The 20,809-nt window shown below is 43.9% G+C and overlaps 1 protein-coding gene across 8 annotated transcripts in view; it reads left to right on the forward strand.

Moving 5' to 3' along the window:
• SYN3 (synapsin III) overlaps positions 1–20,809 on the forward strand; it is a 332,551-nt gene that overhangs the window by 47,175 nt on the left and 264,567 nt on the right. For 2 of the 8 annotated variants that reach the window (XM_044986958.1, XM_044986929.1), the window contains exon 1: positions 12,735–12,903. The exons of 1 other annotated variant lie outside the window; for it this stretch is intronic. The gene's annotated coding sequence lies outside the window, so the exon portion shown is untranslated. Of the gene's footprint in view, positions 1–8,585; positions 9,054–11,707; positions 11,726–12,715; positions 12,904–20,199; positions 20,343–20,809 lie in introns of those variants that run through there. 5 more of the 8 variants (XM_044986977.1, XM_044987004.1, XM_044986948.1 and 2 more) reach the window with 5 other exon arrangements.

Genomic DNA, 20,809 nt, shown 5'->3' on the forward strand with positions numbered 1-20,809 from the left:
TGCCCTTTAGTACCTTTGTTCAGAACAAAGAGATAAGGTGTACTCCATGGTACCAGGAAAAACCAAGTAGAAAGCTGATTGGTTAAATCTAGTTTCAGATGATGTATATGGCACCTGTTTAATTATGAACAGGTAGGGTATAAAAAGTTATCTTTATGGATGTCACTTTTGGATCAAACCTTCTGCATAAGGTGAATGTAACATCACTGCACAAGACTGCTTCCCAGAAACTGGTAGCGTATAGAACCATTTCCCTGTACCATATTTTTATTGGCTTATAGCAATAAACCTGACTGACATTGATTATTTGGTCTCTTGAATATATTTCATAATGAACCAAAGTGTGGTCAAGCAACTGACTCTACAATTTATCAACAACCCCACTGCTCTTTCAATAAGTGTAGGGCTTGCCGCAATGTCATTGAACAAACTTTTCCATCCCTGTGATGCAAGCTATGTGCCAGTTGGTTGCCACCATCCCTCTAGACTTGCTTCATTTCAGTGATGTTACACAGCCTGTAAGCATCTTTTGGAAAGAAAAATGCTAACTAAGACATCAGTGTTGTTCCTTAATCTTGATGTCACAGCTGGTAACTTCGGCAGCGATTGTGGTGGATATTAATTTCTTAATTGGAGCTCGACACATGTGGAAAAATTAATGTGACTATTGTGTCCTATTGTTTGAAAAACAGTTGCTCTGGTCATAGTTGTGTCACGTTTGTGTTTGCTCCTCTATTTGGGCGATCAGATTTCACTAGCATGACTGTTTAGAATGCTAATTTCAAAGTCACATGCGCAAGTGAATCGGAACTGTAAATGTGCATGTGTGAGCATTCATTCTGGGAGTATTTGCACACTCATCCACTCAAGGCGTGTGACTGTCTTGTCTCATCACACCTAAATAAAACATTGTGGCTATTGAATACTTGCAGAGAACTGTTCACGTACAAGCTGCGGAGTTGACAATATTCACTCAAACGTTTTTGAATCAATGAACGACTAAACTGAAATCTGCTTGCAGTTACTTCTTGAGCCAAAAAAGCTAAATCCATTTTCTAAATGAGATGCTGTGATTTATTCACTCAGTGTTATTAGTATTATAAAACAGGAGAAGAGAGATACAGGCATTACATATTATAACTGGCACAAAGTCACACTGAGAACTGAACAGTGGTGCCCAAAATATGTTCAACTTGAGCAGAAGAACAAAGGGGAGGGGAAGCCAGGATTCAATCTCTGGAATATCACTCCTTCTTCTATAGTTAGCATTATGCCCCCTCTCTGTATTTCAAAACCGTGTCTGTGTAAGCTAGCATGCACAGAGTGAGAAAATCCAATCCTCCTGCCATCTGCTCTCCTGCATAAATAATTAGCAGAGGAAGCAATCCCAGCTCAGAGAGACAAGCTGAAGGAGGGCTCTAGAAGGAAAAGCTCCTAACAAAATAAGTGGCAGGGAAAAGTGGGCAAGGATGGATTATCCACCCACCCAGGAAACTACAGCAGATCAGTGAGACTACTTGCCTCACTGGGGTAAGGTGGGGAGGGGTTGTGTGGAGAGCATAAAATGCAGATTCCAATTAAAGCTGTCCCAGCAGATGGACGTGGCCAAAAAGTTCCATAAGGACTAGCCTAATTGTTGAAAAGATATTTTTTTAGGGGATTGTGCCAACCCCTGGGTTTTATGTGACACCTAGAGATGCTCTAAAACCAAAAAGATCCCTTTTAGTTGTGGCTTTTAGGATTTCCTTTGACATTAAACTTCTCTAGGAGAGCCCTTTCCTCCACTGTGAGGTGTTACTTCACTCATTCCCAGACCCCACTCCTAGTCAGTCCATCCTCTACTGCGATTATGAACTATCAAGTTATCTCTCAGAGAGAGGCTTCCACACTCTGGGACATCAGGAACCATACACTCGAGCCAGGCTTGCTAAAACATGCTTTCCCTCTCTAATATCAACCCATTCATACAGCTGGAAATGCTAGAAGCACTGAAGGACATCTGAGTCCCCTTGCAACTCAGGTTTATGTACTTCTTGGCTAGTGGAAAAGTTTAGAGAGCACCTGGGACTCCTGTGAACTGTGACATCATTGTCATTGTCGTCATCTCCTTCAAGAAGAAAAATCTACCTCCCAGCCTAGAGAACACCATCAACTTCCCAATCCTTAAACCATCACTCAGCATAACTGACCTCTTTATCTACCACCTGCTATCTAATCTATGACAGAGCCAGCTAAATGATAAGTTGACCAGAGTTAATATCAAATTCCACCTAGATCCAATATCCTGGATTCTTCCCAGACAGGCTTCAAGACAGGACAGCACTGATTTGGCTCATGCAGCCACACTCATTTCATCTCATGTGCAGCACGGGAGACAGAGTGGGTGAAGTAGTATCCCACCTTGTCTCTTTAATATCCTGGGACTGGCATGGCTACAACTGCACTGCTTACAACACTGGAGACCACTGACTATGGAATACTGTCCTGTGGCTTCACATGTGGAAGGGGATAGTAGATGCAAGGCAGTGAAAAATCAGGCCTTCTGTCCATAAGGTCAGTGGCAATGGAGGGTTACTTTCTAGCCACCAGACTGCAGGAGGCGGAAGAACAACAAGGATCTGCATGCCCATCCCCACACGATGCAGTCACCAGCTGCTTTCCCTTGACATGGGGAGTGACAGAGTGGCTGCGCTGCTTCCATCCCAGCTGCGCAGACATGCATGCACACATTTTATAACATTTTTTTTTAAATCAAACATTTTTTTCTATTTTCTTTTCATCCCAGCAGCAAAGATGAAAGGACTCCTTAGCCCTGTCATTCATGGTTTCTACAGCTATTTCCCATTAAACTTTTCCCCTTCAAAGCATGAAAATAGAAATCCTACTCCAGGGAAAACAGCTTCATATTTTTATCCTTTTAGCAAAATCTTCTCCCACCTCTCTAGTTGTACTTCAGTTGTGAGACATGCATATACCCCAGCACAAATGCCACTATTCTGAGTATAGGCCTCTCCATGAGTGTTAATATAGTCATTGCTTTATTTTGCCCTTCCTTTTTACCTACTAACTACCACTGAGTGAGTAGGGTTTGGAGTTATTTATTCTGAGGAAAGGTCTCCATAAATTACTCATCCTCCCCTGAGATCTATAGAACCATAGGGTTTGAAGATACCCCAAGAGTCCTCTAGTCTACCCCATTGCCAAGATGCAGGATTTGTTGTGTCTAAACCATTCAAGGCTGACAGCGATCGAGCCTCCTTTTGAAAACCACCTCCCAAGTCAGCCTATTCCATTGTCCTACTGTTCTTACAGTTAGGAAGTTTTTCCTGAGATTTAATGTAAATCTGCTATGCTATAGTGTGAACCCATTGCTTCTTGTCCTGCCCTCTGTGGCAAAAGAGAGCAACTTTTCTCCATCTTTTTAATGATAGCCTTTCAAGTAGCTGAAGACCGTTATCGTGTCCTCCCTTAATCTCCTCTTTTCCAAACTAAACATACCTAGTTCCCTCAGCCTTTGATCATCTTTGTTGCTTGCCTCTGGCTGCTTTCCAATTTTTCTACATCCTTTCTATACATTGGTGACCAAAATTGGACACAGTACTCCAGCTGAGGCCTGACCAGCACCAAGTAGACCAGTACTATCACCTCCCATGACTTTCATGTGTTGCCTCTGTTAGTGCAACCTAAATTGCATTTGCTTTTTTCCTCCCGCAACAGCATTGCATTGCCGACTCATGTTGAGGTTGTGATCTACCACACATTTGATTTTTCTTCCCTAAGTGTAGGACCTTATATTTGTCTTTGTTGAATTTCATTTTGTTGTCTGTAGCTCAGTTCTCCAATTTATCAAGATTCTCCTGAATTTTAGTTCTATTCTCCAAAAAATTCTCCCCCTCCCCACACCCACAGCTTTGTGTCATCTGTAAACTTGATCAGTAGGCTCTCTATGCCTACATCCAGGTCATTAATAAAGATGTTAAACAACACCGACCCAGAACAGATCCCCGTGGAACCCCACTTGAGACCTCCTTCCAATCCAACGTCATTCCATTAATAGTTACACTTTTGTTTGTTTTTAGTTGTTTAACCAATTATGTATGCACTTCATGATAGTTCTGTTGAGCCTGCAGTTCTTCAGCTTACTTATCAGAATGTCATGTGGGACTCTGTCAAAAGCCTTGCTGAAGTTCAGGTATATTATGTCCAGGACATTGTCCCTATCCACCAAACCAGTTACCTTTGTCAAAGAAGGAAATTAAGCTGGTTTGGCATGATTTGTTCTTGGTAAATCCAGGCTGCTGACTAGAGATTACCCCTTCAGTCTCCAGGTATTTGCAAATTGAATGTTTTATACATTGCTCTAGTAGCTTCCCAGGTATTGAAGTCAGGTTGACTGGTCTATAGTTCCCCGGCTCCTACCTTTTTCCCTTTTTACAGATGGGCATCTTATCAATGACAGCAGCGTTCCTCTTGGTCTAATCACTTAGAGGCCTAGGGGTTGACTTGTGCATCACAAATAATTAATGCATCGACTTTATCTCCCCTCCTCTCCCCTTGACTTTGCCCCTGTGGTTCCTGCTGATATGTTAACCTTCACTTCATGCAGTAATGAGTATTTCAATAAAATGAATTCCAGTGTTTCTTTTCTCCTTAATTAATGCAGGAAATCTTTGATGTTCAAAGAGGTTCTGCGTCTGTCAGATTTCACACATCGTTGTAACAGGATCTTTAAATACTGTAAACAAACATGAGTCCTCCATCCAAACAAAACGAAAGGTAACACAGCGGAGTGGGATAATTCTGCTCCTGTGCAGCTGTCCCTTCTGGCAGGTGAGCTAGAGAAACTGTGGTCTGGAGACGACGTTGCTGACTTCCTGTTCTGTTTCCACCTCCTGATTAAGATGTGCGTCTGTAAGCCTAGAGTATCACCCCTGGATAAGTGCTGTCTCCTCTAGTGCTCTGCCTACATCCACTGGGATTTGTTTGTCCACTTCATGTAGACTCCAAACAAAAGACTTATTTTCCTTCATTCCCTGTAGCTGAAGGTTTTTTCCCTTCCACAAGTGAAGGCCCATCTAAGGGACACAGCCTAGGACAGCTTCTCTCTCTCTCCAGTGACCAGCAGTGAACTTCCTTTTACTACAATCACTTGGAAGCTTAGAGGGCTTGCTAGCATGTCTCCACTCATTAAATGGAGAGGATTTATCCCCCACAGTGCTTCCTGCTGTTCTTTTAGCTTTCACTTCCTATAATTTCAGTAAAGAAACCTTAGGTTTCTTTCTTCCTTCCTTAATTAATACAAAAGGACAGGATTTCTCAGCAAGGTTCTACGTCAGTTGGATTTCACACACTGCTTAAATTGTGTAAACCGATCCTCTAAAAAATATATGGAGAAGCCCCAGTCCAAATATTTCATTGCAGTTTTTGTAAAAAACTTACTGATTGTCTGCGCTGGGCACAAGGCTGGAAAATGTGGACTCTTTCTAACTTTATGACCTTAATTAATGAAGGGCCTATATTGTTTCCTATCATTGAGAGCTACAAGGGGAGAGATTGGTGCAACAATGTGCACAGTAAGAGGAGCAGGTGTTATTGTCTGACCCATAGTCTCAGAATTCTGGTCCTCCTCTATTAGGTGGTGGCCTGTTCCTCTCAGGAGGTTTAAGTTTCCTGTTTAGAAAGTGTGAGGCAATGAACTTCAAAGATCCACGTGGAACCAGAGAAAGGGAAACTGACGTGGAGGGAACTGCATTTAAGAGAAGTGCTTGTGGGCTTCTGAGCAGGCTACAGAAGACCTGAATCCTGTAGTTATGGGCTGGAGAGGAAGAGACATACATAAGAGATGAGGGAACCTAGAGACAAAAGGAAAGAGCGCGAGAGTCCATCCCATCAAACAGTATTTTGTCAGTCAGACTGTAGCTGCTGCCTTCAGAAGAGCTGATTAAAGCAGTGGAACGTGTTGGAGCAATAGCGAAGAGACAAAGCACCTGACTTCAGGTAGAAAAATAAATACAGATTCAAGTATAACCAAAAGGGGAGCCTCCTCCCTGAAACTTGTGGGTCAGACCCAACTTTCACGTGTTTTTGAGGGGATCATGACATTGCATCATACTATACTTTGATACACATGATCTCAAGATGCAGCATGATGTGATTATTTATTTTTTCCTCAGTCATAACAAATAGGTGGCAATCCATCACGTTTGTTTGAATGTCAGATGCACCTGAAATTCAAAATCTAAAGGAGGGAGTTTGGATGGCTGAGAGAAGTTGTAGTGAAATCTTTGTCACTAGCTGGAATACAGCCTGGGTCAGTGGTGGCCAACAGTGCTAGTTACAATTGACTGATTGCTCAGTTACCTCTGTGAAATGAGTTTAGAATAATAGAAATAGATCTGCTAGGTCATCTAGCCCATCCTTGTGACCAGTGTTCCCTTTGTTCTATTTCCTAGTGCTTTGTTCAGTCAGTCTGCTCCTAAAATTCTAAGCGTCCACGCCTTCCTTTCAAAAGCCATTACAAAATTCAGTAGAAATTGCCTATATTTTTCTCTCTGAATTTAATCTCATTACTTCTAATGATACCTCCCACTCCTGAACCACAGTAAATAATTGCTCTTCCTCTTTTGTGTTTATACCATTCAAATATTATCATATCCCCTGTCAGTTACCACCCAGCAAAATGATATGTTTAATTATTTTAATCCTTCCCAAAAGTTAGTTACCCCTGTACATAATTTTGGTGCTCTTCCATGAATTCCTTTCAATTTAAAAATGTTCTGGTACTGAGGTGCCTAGAACTAACTACAGTATTCCAGATAAGAAATCAGTCCAGGTCCCATCCACATTGCATAACCTGCTGCCACAGATGGCACTTATTGGCAGTCTTGACAAAGGCAAGGGTTCAATGGGCTATAGACAGAGACCTACCCTTTCCTTGCCAGAGGTGTTTCCTTCGGAGCTGTGTTGAAGCAATGTGGAACACAAGCTGTGTTGTGGGGCAATGTGGAAGAAACTGTCCCTGCGACTGCCTGAGCTATGCCTGCTCTGTGGGTATTATAAAGGGACAGTGTAAGTCTTCGAAGCTGTACATCTCATAACTTTTTTATCTGCACCATTCTCACTAAAAACAGAATTGCAGTGTCATAAGACGGTAAGAAATGTTAGGAACATGAAAGGGCCATCCAGTCCTATATACTCTTTTGGGGTTGCCTAAATACCAGTGTTTTCTCCAGAAATGAATTAAATGGACCTGTTCCTCCATTGCGCTATGCCTTGTGCAGTCGTTTACAACATTACAAAGCAGGTGCCAAACACCATCGAATGGGAATGTTTTAACAGCTACAGTGCACTCACTTTGTACTGGTGACTCCATATGCACATGGTGGCAGAGAATTAGGCCCGTTATCTCTTGAATTCATTTATGCTCTTTGCTTCTGTCTCTATCCCCCAAATACACTTTGAGAAAGGCTTTTAGCCAAAATGTTAGTGAGTGTTTTGGCTCTTACCAGTCAATGAGTAATTCTTAATTAAAACATGACTTTGCTGTTTATACTTCTTGTGGTTTGTTTTACTGTCTTATGAATGGTTTTGATCCCTATACTCTTGGGTATTTGCATACAGTAGTTACTCACTCTCTGCAGACTATTTAAAAAGCTTCTGCAGAGTTAGGATAGATACACTCTTGAAATAATTTCTTTCACCTTTGGAAACCAGGGGTCTAATCCGAGCAAATGAAGTGTATCTGGTGGTCACATACATGGTGCTCTACACATACTGTGGCGGGTGTGGCTGTTTCCTAACACCCACCTGTGGAGCCAGGCATAGTATTTGAAGAGGACTACATTAATGTGACCTTGGGACCTTTAAATTTGCATCCACATGGGAGAGTTACGTCGTGCAGCACTTTGGTGTACTGCTATTCATACCTCTGTAAATTGAACTGTGGACCAGTGTAGACATGCCCTAAGTCTTGGTGGCAGACTGGTCTGAGTGGGTTTTCCTTGAGGAGGAGGTGTCAAAGCGCTGACACCTCCAGTAGGAGGCAGAAAAGACCTGATAGACCATGTGTTGCACATGCTTATACCATGGTACTCATCTTGACTTGTGCTATCTTTTACTAATCCAGTACCTTGCTCCTGCTCTTGCTATTACAGATTTAGATTGCCAATTGTACCAGAGTGTCCTGCAAAATTGTGATGCAATCAAACCTATAGTAGAGGGTGCCTCTGGACAACAGTTGTCTAAAGTTCTGATTGGCTGGTTGGGCCTTTTTGATGATGTCACAAACCTTGATCAGTTCTTAACTGTGCAGTCAGCGCCTCCTCACCACACGGAAAAGTATACCCCTATCTATTGTCTCATTTTGAAAAAAAAAAAGGAAATAGGCCACACTTTTATATCTTTCTCCCATTTTCTAGTTTTTAAAACAATTTTCTAAAGCTGCAAGAGGGATGTTAACATGTCATTAGCTTTAGCTATCAAAGTCCATAATCTCAGTCCTACCCTTCAAAGTCCCACTGCAGTGATGGCACTAACAATAGGATAAAAAAGTATAGCCACTTACCCAGCTCAGGCACTGCACATGGCTGCACTAGAGAAGTAGCTGCACTGTTCTGAAATGGCTCCTGACTTTAGGGAACTGATGTAAGAGATGTGTCGAGGCTTCTATTTCACTTTCTTGAGCTCAGATTCCAAGATTAAGAGAAGGCTGGGACAAGGAGATGTCAGCAACAAAAGCAGGGAAAGTCACTACACAAGTCCAGCTGTCCTTTTTTAGCCACTTTCAGCTTCCATTTTCTACGACAAGAAGTATACTGGGATTATTAAGCGACCGTAGTTATGTTTCCCATTTAGATTTTGTAACTGTATATGGAAGATGAGTACCCTCATTTGATCTTTGGACCACAAATTTCAGCAAAAACGGCAGCCAGACTGCGATTTGGAAAGACCACAGGGGATCAGGGAACTGAGAGGAGACAAAGTTGCCCAACTACATTAAACTGCTGGAGCAGAACAGAACCTGAGCAGAAACTCTCAGCCTATGGCTGATTAAGGTAGGACATTTGAAATTTGGACCCAGAAGTCTGAATGAGGCTGTGGCGAAGAGGACCGGTCCTTTCAGGCCTTCAAAGAAGAACCTCATGGTCATGAAACATTCCATTGCCAACAAGGGGAAAGTTCATTGAACCAAGCAGTGATACAGAAGGAAGCAGAGGAGTGCTTCCTTTCAGCTCAGGGAGGCAACTGGTCCCTTTTGAGGCTGGGTTACTTACCTCCGCTGCATTTTATTTATAATCAAGGGGGTTTTAAGGAAAGGGCAAACCTTCCCTCAAAGAGGAAAGAACTAGGGAAATAATTGGGCTAGGGGGGAAAATTAGCCCTAAAGTCCCGGGGGACTTGGGGTAAGTAGCTAGGCTGCATTTTTGGGAAGTCTCAGTTCTAAACTATATGTTTGTGTTTGTTATTTAGCCTATGGAATCCAGGTTGTCTCAGGGTACAGGACACTAACTGTTTTAACTTTATGTTGAACCTTAGACCAAAAAAATAAATAAATAAGGCAGCTACTTGGCAAGGGTGTGCTGTTCTGCAGATAACTCACTGGCATGATTGTGCAAGACCAAAACCAGGCCTTGTCTATGGGAACCAATGCAGCAGTAAGTCAATGGGAAAACATCTGTCTAGAAAGCTGAAAGACCAAGGAGTTCACTATGTGTCTGAGAAAGAGAGAGGGATATTAGTGTAGGAAGATCAAGACATGCAGTTGGCCTGATTTTTTTTTTAAAGGTGCACTGGGATTCTGTTAGATCCAGGCCCATTTAGGCTTAAACAGGTTGAAGTGGCTTAAGAGAAGTTTAGGCATGATTTGAAAAGAGGTTCATAGGTGTGTACATTGACCTACAGATATTTGGGGATCTACTTCACTGCCTATGTTTTGTGGATGCCACCAATTTTTAGGCTGTATTGTGTTTTCAAATAAACTTTTCCCCACAAAACTGATGAGCCTCTCTTAAAGCCCCATTTTCCTTTTCTTACTTTTACTCTTGGTGCCTATATCACAGTAGAATTCCCTCAAGATGAGAACGGTGGGCAGGATAGACCATTCCCTGAGTTGGCTAGAAGACTCCATAAAGAGCAATGCAAGGCATTCTGTTTTTCACTTCTTTGAAGCTGAGCCTGCAGCCCTGACCCACTAGAGAACCTTAGTCTCTGTCTAAAAGCAAGATCTAAATACGCTGTGCGTATTGCAAACAGCGAACTGCTCCTACGTGCTAAATTCAGACATAATGCTGGGGCTGATGTGAGAAGTACATCATGCTGATGACCATCAAGGGTGCTAAATTGTCAGGGTTGGTTCTGCCCAGTCCCATTCAAACCTAGCTAGGAGAAACAACAGTGGAGGGACTACTAGACACCATGTCCATGCAGCCCCTGCCAGGCTACCCCTTCCCTATGGTGCTGGGTTAGCTTTTGGGGTGGAGTATGCCCCTGTAAGGGTGACCCATGCACACTAGCATTATCATCTATGGGATCAACACAGCTCCAGCCTGATCCTCCCTACACCTCCCCATCAGTCAGGGCTGAGAGGCAGTGGCTAAGACTGAGACACATACTGATGCCCACATCTGGACCCCCAAGGCAGTCCCAGCCCAGCTATCTTTCTCATTCTCCTTATAGTCTCTACAGCTTTGGGGTGAGTCAAGCTTGTCTAGCACCAGCCCAGTATAACAGTCCTTCAGCCAACACTGTTTGCTTAGCACCAGGATCATATAGCTGTGATCAGCTGCTGCCTTCTCTGGTGCTATGAATAGGGCTACATCATGATAGGCATGGTAGCAGGGAAGGATGGCTCAGTAGTTTGAGCATCAGCCTGTTAAACCAAGGGTTGTGAGTTTAATCCTTGCAGGGGCCATTTGGGGCAAAAATCTGTCTGGGGATTGGTCCTGCTTTGAGCAGGGGGTTGAACTAGATGACCTCCTGAGGTCCCTTCCCAACCCCAATATTCTATACAGAGTGGGTATATTGCATTATGCTGTGGTAAAGCTTGGGGGATAGTTGGTATTTTACAGTTCTCCCTCTTGAAAATACCGATTTGCTGCTTCCTTAACTGACTCAGGACAGCTGAGCCTCTTGCAAGCCAGGAGCAGGTTTGGTGTCTGTGGGAGACACTGTCTATGTACGCTATCTTAATTGCTGCTGTTGTAAAACAATGATTCACTGAGAGATGGCCCCTTCCAGCCCAAGGCCACTTTATTCCTGTGTTTTTAAAGGAGGGGAAGAAAACAGAAACCCAAGCAATGTACTACTTGGCTGATTCCTCTCTCATACACTGGGGCTTTTTGTAGTTGCCAGGCAACCAGTTGAGGGAGGAAGTGTCAGCGATTGTGTAGAGGGACCTGAAGAAATGACAGAACATGTCAGCAGCAGTGTCTGAGTAGATTCTTTGTAGCAAGTCGGTTGACTGAATCCATGTTGTTTTTGCCTCTTTCACAGCATTCTGCCTGGGCAGTACCATTGAGCTGCAGTGTCCTCGTCTAGATGTCAGTCCTGTACTGTTGTTTATTATTTGTGTTACCATGGTGCCTAGGACCCCCAGTCGTGGACCAGGACCCCATTGTGTTAGGTGCTGTACAAATGAGGTGAGGAGCCTCATTATTCTTCAATTTACAATGTTTTGACGCGAGTGGAATTCCACTGACTTCAGTGGAGTCATCCCCAAGTCTGACAGGTATCAGTGAGCTACGAATCAGGTCCAATATGTGCATAGGGCCCTTTTATAGCTTCTGACGTGCTCCATCAAAATTGAGTGATGCCCCTGTGATTCAAACAAGCCAAACCAGAGTTCAGCTCAGCATGTCCATTCTGAAGTCTTGATGTTTGGCAGGCACCAAACGGGTTCCAGCAGGGGTCAGCAAGCACAGTAAATGCACTAACGTACCAAATACACTTTCCAATAAAAAGCAGCATGCTTTTCCCAGGACAGTGCTTGTCCAGATACCAGTGCCTAGAGCATGATGCCAGTGCTAAAGTTGCCACTTGTCCTAAAAACCTAACCTTGGATGGATAAACATGCTCAATATAGTTGATATTATGGTGAATGGAGATAAGTGTTTGAGCCTTTTCTCACAAGTCAATTTAAATTGCCTGCAACAAAACCATCACAGAAGCTGCTCCAGCAACTGGCACTAGTTGGCTCTGGAGTAATAATTGCTAGTTGTTGAGTGCTGATAGTCTGTGCAGTGGTAAGCAAAATAGAAAGATCTGGTTCTGCTAAGTGATTATAAATTGAAGTGGAGAGACTAGTCAGTCATAATAAAGCTCAATCACAAAATATGCCAAGTGACCAGATGAAGGAGCAGAAGTAATATATATGTGATTCTATGGTGGATTATCATTGAAAAGCTTCATGGAATTGTGGGTGTGTGGTTGTTTTTTTTTTTATCCAGAAAGGGCTTGAATGAAGACAGTGAGATTGGTCCTTGTGTAAAGGGTGTTGTGTTAAAATCTACCTGTTTAAGATCCTGTATTGCTAAGATATCTGAGAGATGACATAAAGCCATTTCAATTCGCAAACTGGTTGTGGGAAGATGTTATTGAAATGGGCACACAGTAGCCTCAAAAAAAGTGTGAATGGACTCTCCCTGGATTGAAAATGTGATAGTTAGATGGTATCCAAGGACTTTTATGAGGTCACATGTTGCTATGGTAATGGAATGGAAGTTTCTGGAGCACTGTGCAGGAACATAATAGGTGTTGACCCATTTGGGAGTGAAGAGGCCATTACCTTCCTGCTATGCCCCGGATGACACCCTGACCTGAACAGGCCAAGTGAGTCAACTCATCCCAAGGCACTTCATGTGTTAAAATGGTGTCTTAGATCCCTGCAAAATATTCTTTCTCACCCTGGTGTGTATCAGTCCTTCTTTTCTTTTGAACCTCTCCCTCTGTCTTCTATTTCTCAATTTTACTACTTCTGGACTTATCACTTTGGTGTCCCTACTGTTGTTACTGCTCTCCAGAAGGGGATGTGTGTGTTTGGTGTGGCATTGGCAGCTGTGAGAGAGGAAGCCACAATGATCTCAGTATGAGAAGAGTCCACTTGTTCCAGTGACCTGATCCCATCCCATCCCATCTTCTGAGTTCCCTCACTTGCACACTCATGCCTTTCTCTTTAACCTCACACTCTCCTCCGGTTCTTCCCCTCCCTATGCTCACGTGCATTAGTCTCTCCCATCTTAACTGCCCCACCTGTCCCCCCAAAACCACATCCTTAACAGCTACTGCCTCATCTCCCCTTTATGTCTAAACTCATTGAACACACCATCAACAATCATTGCCTGGAATTCCTCTTCTCCAATCTGGCTTCTTGGAACTCCACTGAATGACTCTTATCAACGTTTCTAATGACTGGAGCTGGTCGGAAACTGTTTTTCTGTGGAAAATTTCAATGAAAAACAAACAAAGAACCCCCAGACCCTGCTTTCAATGAAATTGTTCACAAAAATTTTAGTCTTTTGGGCTAAAAACTAGAAAGCCAAAAGATTTCAGCTGAAAACCAAAACATTCCTCTGCTGGAAAGTTTTTCAGCAAAAAACTGAACCTGTTTGCAGAAAGCAGACTATTGTCACAAAAGTTATTTGAAAACCCAGTTTTCCATTGAAAAACAGTTTTCACAGAAAACTTTCCTACTAATGATCTCTGCCTGGCCAAAGCTCAGAACCAGTATTCCATCCTCCTCCTCAACCTGTCAGCTGCTTTTGACTGCACTGACTATGCTTTTCTTGTTCTCCTCTTACCTTAATCACCCCTTCAGCAACCTCCTCCTCCACATCTCTTCTCCAATTTTCTGTGGGGGTTCCACAGTGCTCTGGCCTTTGCTCCTTTTTCTTCTCCCTCTGTGCCTCGCAATCTCATTCACAAACACTAATTGAACTGCCATCTCAACGCTGATGATTCACAAATCTATCTCTTCTTCAGGCCTGTCCTCCTGTGCAAACTGGACTCTTGACCTGTCTCTCTGACATCTCCTTGTGGCTGTCCAGCTGGCAGCTTAAGATCAACATGGCTAAATCATAGTTCCTAATCTTCCCTCCTCCTATCATCCCCCTCCCACCATTTTTGATCACTGTGCACAAACAGCATCATCCTCCCGGTCACTCAGGCCTTTAATCTTCATCTTGACCTTTCCTTAGGTCCTAACATCCAGGCTGAGTCTGAATCTAGTTACCAGTCCTTCCTGTGTGGCATCTCTAAAATGCAGCCTTTCCTGTCCATCCACACAGCCTGTCCACCCTCAAAGGGCTCTCATCAACTCATGTCTTGATTACTGCATCATCATCCTCTCTAGCCTTAATAAATGCAATGCTGACCTACTAGTATTCATTCAGAATGCAGCTGCAAAGATCATTCTCCTAGCTTATCACTTTGCCAATGTCACCACTCTCTTTGCACCCTCAACTGGCTCCTCCTTTCTCTATCACATCAAGCATAAACTACTTGTCTTAACTTTCGAGGCCCTTCAAAGCCTGTCTCCACTCTGCCTACCTTCTCTCCCATTCTATCAGGATGTCAGCTCCCACCTCCAATCAGCCAATGATGGCAGCCTCCATCACCCCCTTGTTACATTTTCAAACAAGCACCTTCATGCTTTCTCCCAGGCTGCCCCTCATACACAGGAGACGTTCCCCATAAATATCTGCAAAACTTACTCATTATCCTCCTTCAAATCCCTCCTTACAACTCTCCTTTGCAGTGATGCCTACAAAGAACCTGACGGTGGTTAGGCAGCTGGGTGAGACTGCTTCCTATCTTGCTGACCCATATTGTCTCACTATTGGCTTATGCCCCCTGCTCTGTCTGTCCATCCCCTCCTGTTGTCTCTTGTTTTAAACTCTTTGGGGCAGGGACCATCACTTCATCCTGTGTTTGTACAGCACCTAGCACAGTGGGGTCCCGGTCCATGACTGGGACTCCTGGGTGCTACCATAATACAAATAATAATGATTGGCAGCCTCTGGGGGTGTGGTGGAGCTACAGAATGATAACATTATTATAGAGTTTTGTGAATCACTTTAGAGAATTTGAGAATTATAGTCCAATATAAAAAAATGGATAGAATGTCATAGATAAGTATATCCAGTCAGCTTTTAGAGTAACCTCTATAGATCTCTGTTCATGTTATATAGAACCCTCTTGATTTAATCATTATTAGTTTGTTTAGGACTCTTTTTCATGAGGGAGGAATGCAGTGCCAGTAGGAACTGCAAATTGTGTATCGCTGGAGATATCCCTAGATGCTCACCTAAGACACAACCTTGAACCACAACCCACATTTATGGCCTTGATGCAGAAATTACTGGGTACAGTTCTAGGGCCTGTGTTGTGCTGGAGGTCAAAGTAGGTGCTCATAATGGACTCTTCTAGCCTTAAAACCTATGAACCCTGCAGTGAGCTCTGTGTAGCTAGACTCTTTTATCCTCACAGTGCTCTGATGAAGAGATTGGGGCTCCACATGGATGCAGATATCGGTGTGAGTGGAGCAGCTTGCAGGATCAAGGCCCTAGTTGGGAAAGATTAGGCAAGTCTCCGGTTCCAAAATCCTGAGCCTGCTGTGACTAAAGCCAATCAGAAAGAGTTCTTCTTTTCTGTTTTCTACTTTCCCTGACCTCTTTCTGTCCCCTTCTAATGTCTTTGTATTATTGCTTGTGATGTTGCTGTAAAATCTTCAAAAGAGGGACTACTTTCTCTGGAGGGTTTTTTTTCCACTGTGCTTAGCATAATGGAGCCATGACTGCAGCCTTGGGGCTCCACTGTAGTTGAGCATTAAATAACAGTAATGATAGACAGAAAGTTAACCATTACTAGGGGCTCAGTGTCTGTAATGGAGGCTGTGGAAGTCACAGATTCCATGAATTTCCATGACTTCTGCAGCAGCCAGTGTGGCAGACCCCAGAACCAGCTCCTGGGATAGCCACACTGGCTGCTGCTGGAGCAGCTCTGCAGCCAGCCATTCGGGCCGCCCCGCAGCCAGCCGCACTGGCTGTGGCTAGGGCGGCCTTGCAGGCAGCTGGCCCTGGGAACCTCCGCAGCTGTGGCTGGTGCAGCTGGCCCCGAGGACTGCTCGAGCAGCAGCAACACTGCTGCCCCCACCCCCCCGATTTAGTCAGAGGTATTTATAGTATGTCATGGACAGCTCATGGGCCATGAATTTTACTAAAAATGTCCGTGACTAAATTGTAGCCTGAATCATGACCTCTTACTCAGAAAGGAAAAAGCCTACAGCAAAACACTTTCTAGGGTGTTCTCCCTAAAGAGACTTTATCTGATTACAAAAGGGGAATATGGAATCTCTTTAGAATTAATATTAATTTAATTTCCAATCTTTTAAGTATTTTAGCCTTTTGTTTTTCTTCTCTGGTTGCTCCTCAGGAAGCAGGGCAGAGTCCTTTGGCAAGAAGCCAGGCACCTTAACTGAAATGTCTAATGTGAAAAGATGCATCCATCACCATCATGTCTCAAAGTGTAACTATTCGAGCCAGTCAGAAAAGGGGTTTAAACCTCTTGTCAAAAAAACAGGAAAACTATGGCAGGAGGTTGGCTTTCTGATGAAAATCAATTTTTTTTTGTTTCTATGGGACAAAAGGTTTTGTAGAAAATTTAATATTCTGTCAAAAAAAAAGTTTTGGTGGAAAACTTTTGTCCAGCCCTACTAATCATTACCTAGGGGCAGCATGCAGAAGGCCCAAAGGTCAGAGTTTTGAAAGGTTCTTGGCATTCACAGGTGAGGCCAGATTTTTCAGAATTGCTCAGGATGCTGGTTATTGAGCTCCTCTATAAATCTACCTCTCCAGCTATGTCTACACTGCAAGCAGGGGTGTTAATTTGCAGCCTTAATCTAGCTAGCTCAGGTACCAGTTACGGTGAGGAAGCAGCAGCGTGGGCTCTTTAAGTCCCCCACATCCTCCCACCCTTGCACTCCCCTTCAGGTTTGTAGTGGCATTCCTAATGAACCCAGCGCCGCTCCGTCTTCAGCACTACATTTAGAGAGCTAGCTAGATGAAAGCTAGTGCAGGTATGCTTATCCAGGCTACAAATTACACCTCCAGTTGCAGTGTGATGTAGCCTTTTTTTTTTTAGATCTCTAAATGAGAGTTGAACTCTTCTGAAAATTTGACCTCACTTGTGAGTGCTGAGCACTGGAAAATCAAGCCCTGAAGCCTTCTGGAAGCTTGGTCTTGCAATGAGAGCAGGAGAAGATGTGGGAAAGGGCGTGACTAACAGGGAGGCGTGGATGGAGCAAGGGAGTAGGATGAAATGAGAGTAAATGTTACAGGATTGTGCAATGGCCAGTGGTGAGTGGGCAGGTCATTCTCAAGGCCCCAGTCCTGCTCCCGTATAAGTCAATGACAAAACTCCCCTTGACTTCAGTGGGGCAGCAACAAGCCCCACAAAGACGTGATCTCTCCAAGGCAGGGTTAAGACACATGGCAGGGAACAGCAGGAACAGAAATTTTGCACTGCGGCTGTCGTGTGCTTGTTCAGTGACTAAAGAGAGCCTTTCACCCTTCCTGGCTGCCAGTCCAGCACCTTTCTCCAGGACTAAATTCACCTCAGAAGTAGAGGAGCCTGCTTGTACTCTTCCTAACCAAAGCCCTACTCCTAATTATTAAACATCTCATCAGGGAGGCTTTGATACTGGGAATTAACTTGAAAGGGATTTAATAACCAAGGGCCATAAGCATCCCTCAGCCCTCAGCAGAGCTCCCCATTGAAGTGCTTCCCCCTATGAGCATCTCCTGAATTTTGAGCAGATTTCTCCAGTAGCCATGGCAACAGCCTAAATCTCACTCCCTTTTTGTGAGTTAGGCAAGTATTATTTAAAATCTCTTAAATAAATGATGCTAAAATACCCTGAGTTTTGCGAGCAACATTGGGCAGCTCGCCATGTGGGTTAATTTAATCGCTCTACAGCTCCCACTAAGTACATAATTCAAGATCTCCACTTTAGACAAAAGTCCTTGAAATCTCTGAAGGGGGTAAAGAAGAGAGGAATTGTCTTGGCACAAATGCTCTGAGCGAATCGTTTCTGGGGAGGGGAGAGTGGACTCTCTTTTGTCAAAAAACCCAAAAAGTTAAAAACAAAGCAAACCTTTTAAAACCTGTGTAAGACTTCCAATCTCGCAGCCCTCAGAGCTCATTGCAGTCAGTGGCAGCCATTCCGGAGACTTAAGGGCCCTGCTCTGCTATGTTAAGAATTGTGACTTTCCTTCCTCAGTTGGGTCTCTTATCTTAGGGCAGGGATTGCTGTGTAGGTACTGTGTTCAGCGCCTGGGTGGTGGCAAATGCCTTATGTCACTCAGTGGTCCCTTCCTTCACCAGAAGGGAACTGGCAGTGATGGGGGTCACTGAGAGTGAGAGAGAGAGACCGCTTTCTGGGAAACATTCTCTGTGGTAGGGATGCTGGAACAATTTTTATAGTGGGGGTGCTGATGATCAAGCCAGCCAGTGTGGTAGCACCCCTGGTGCCTCTAGTTCAGTGGGTCTCACGCTTTTTTACTGGCAGCCCCTTTCACATCGCAAGCCTCCATGTGCGACCCCCTCCCAATAAATTAAACACATTGTTTACTATATTTAACACTATTATAAATGCTGGAAGCAAAGCGGGATTTGGGGTGGAGGTTGACAGCTCACAACTCCCCATGTAATGACCTCGCAGCCCCCAGTTTGTGAACCCCTGCTTGAGTTCCAGCAGCACGGCTCTGTGGAGTAAATATTAATGCCTACTGGGGGAGCAGAGTCAGGAGGGGCATTCCTGGGGCCTGTAGTTAGTGATCTCATAGAACAGGGAAAAAAAGGGCTTCCTTATTTCACCTGTTTGGTTTTTAAGCCAATCACAGCACAAAGGTGGTATTGTTTATATGCAGGACCTACAGTATAGTGTAGTGGTAATTATTTGTTTTCTCCCCTCCCCCCAAAAATTACTCCTGTGTTGCTGTGATCACTTATGAAAGGAAAAACCTGGAGGGCCTAATAGCATGGGGGGGGGCTCCTACTGCTTAACAGTTTGCAGGTCCTGCAATGTATAGCTTTTCAAATGAGTGGGGCTTGAGGTTCAAGCAAGTTGGCTATCACCCTTTAGGGGCCGTTGCACTGCTCCATAGCTTTGCAACTGCAGCCTTGTCAATCACAAAGGCAGAGAGGCAATGCTCAGTCATGCCCAAACTGCTTCCTCATAGGGGGGGGGGGGTGAGGGATGGGGGCGGGGAGAAATGTTTTTAGTTCTTGCCCTAAATCACTGGCAAAAATGAAATGATTGCTTTTGCAGGGAGACAGCTCCATTTCACCAAAGGCAAACTTCCATCTGGGGTTCAGTAATGAGAATTCACGGTTTTGCACATTCATTAACCGGATGTCCAGCCCCTCATATCTCTGTGGAGGGGGGCGCTCCCACCTCAGTACTGTACTGTCAGGCTGTCACTCGTATGAGAGGCAAATCCTGCCATTCTCTCTCTCTCTCTCTTTCTAGTAGGGCTGAATTCTGTGCAGACATTTACTTTTCTGAACTATCTTGTCTGCCTTCACAGGTGTAAATAAATATCACAAGACCCCAGCACATCCCTCGAATGTCTGAACTGGCAGGATGCTGGGATGTGACTGTTAGAATAGAAGAGCTAGCAGTGTAAAGCAGTGTCTCTATTTCCATGTGGTCTGCCCCTCCTGCAGAACAGCTCTATTTTTCATAACGTATTTGTATCAAGGGACAACGGGAGGCATTTGATATTTTGCTATATTGATTTATCTGGACAGAAATGGACTTTAGTGCTTTACTTCTCCCCATGCAGTGCGATGGTATGGCCAGTCTGGGGGGGAATATTATGTTTTGGGTTAGGGAGGGTTGCACAAAAGAAATAGTGGAGACCACCAGGCTATGGGGAAGTGAGGGGGTTTACAAGTGGAGAATCCATGGTTCACTTTCCTCTGTGTATACTGGAGGCTTTTGACTAAGAGAGTGACAAATCTGGGGGGTTTGCCCTCCCCTTTCTCAGTGAGAGGCATAAGGGAAAAGCCTGCAGGTGGAGGCAGAAATCTCTGACATCCGAGCCTGCACATCAGTTGTTTTACTAAATTATTCATCCTGCTCCTGTGATAATATAATTATAAGGAGGAGCCTAATTAAATTTACTAGCTGGCTTCAGCCAATAGGGTGGTAAGGATCCAGGACTATGAGATGACGATGAATCCTGCCAGTGTGCTGTGAATGCGAAGCAGAAGAAGGGACTTGCAATTTGTGTGCAGGAGGGGAAGAGAACAAGTCAAGGGCCTCTGGATTAGCAGACTGAGGAAAGGTAAGGAAGTGAGTGGAAATGGGATTCACCACTGTGATACAGGGCCTGTCTGTGAGCTTTTTTTAAAAATATAACCTATGTGGACTATTTTCCTGGGGAGTTTGGGGGAGGGAAGGAATTGTGTGTATGTGTGTACATACTCACACAAGACATGTAGTGCTTGTCTTTGTCTATATATACACATTGCATATGTGTTCATGTATAATATATACACATCCACACACAATGCCCGTGTGCATGTATTTGGAGGTGTTTGTGTTATATATTAATGCAGCAGTGATCTATAAAGTGTGTATATTATAAATGTAATTAGAAAAGGTGAGATACAGAAACAGCCTGATGAGCTAAAGAAATCTGGATAAACCTAGTAGTGTACATAGCTGATTTGAGGAAAATGGGACTGCACAGGTTGCCAGTCAGAAATTTGAAATTAAACGGAGCAGAGATGAGAAAACTGGTGTGTGTTA

This window comes from Mauremys mutica, chromosome 1 (assembly GCF_020497125.1).
Source record: "Mauremys mutica isolate MM-2020 ecotype Southern chromosome 1, ASM2049712v1, whole genome shotgun sequence".
NCBI classification, from domain to species: domain Eukaryota; kingdom Metazoa; phylum Chordata; order Testudines; family Geoemydidae; genus Mauremys; species Mauremys mutica.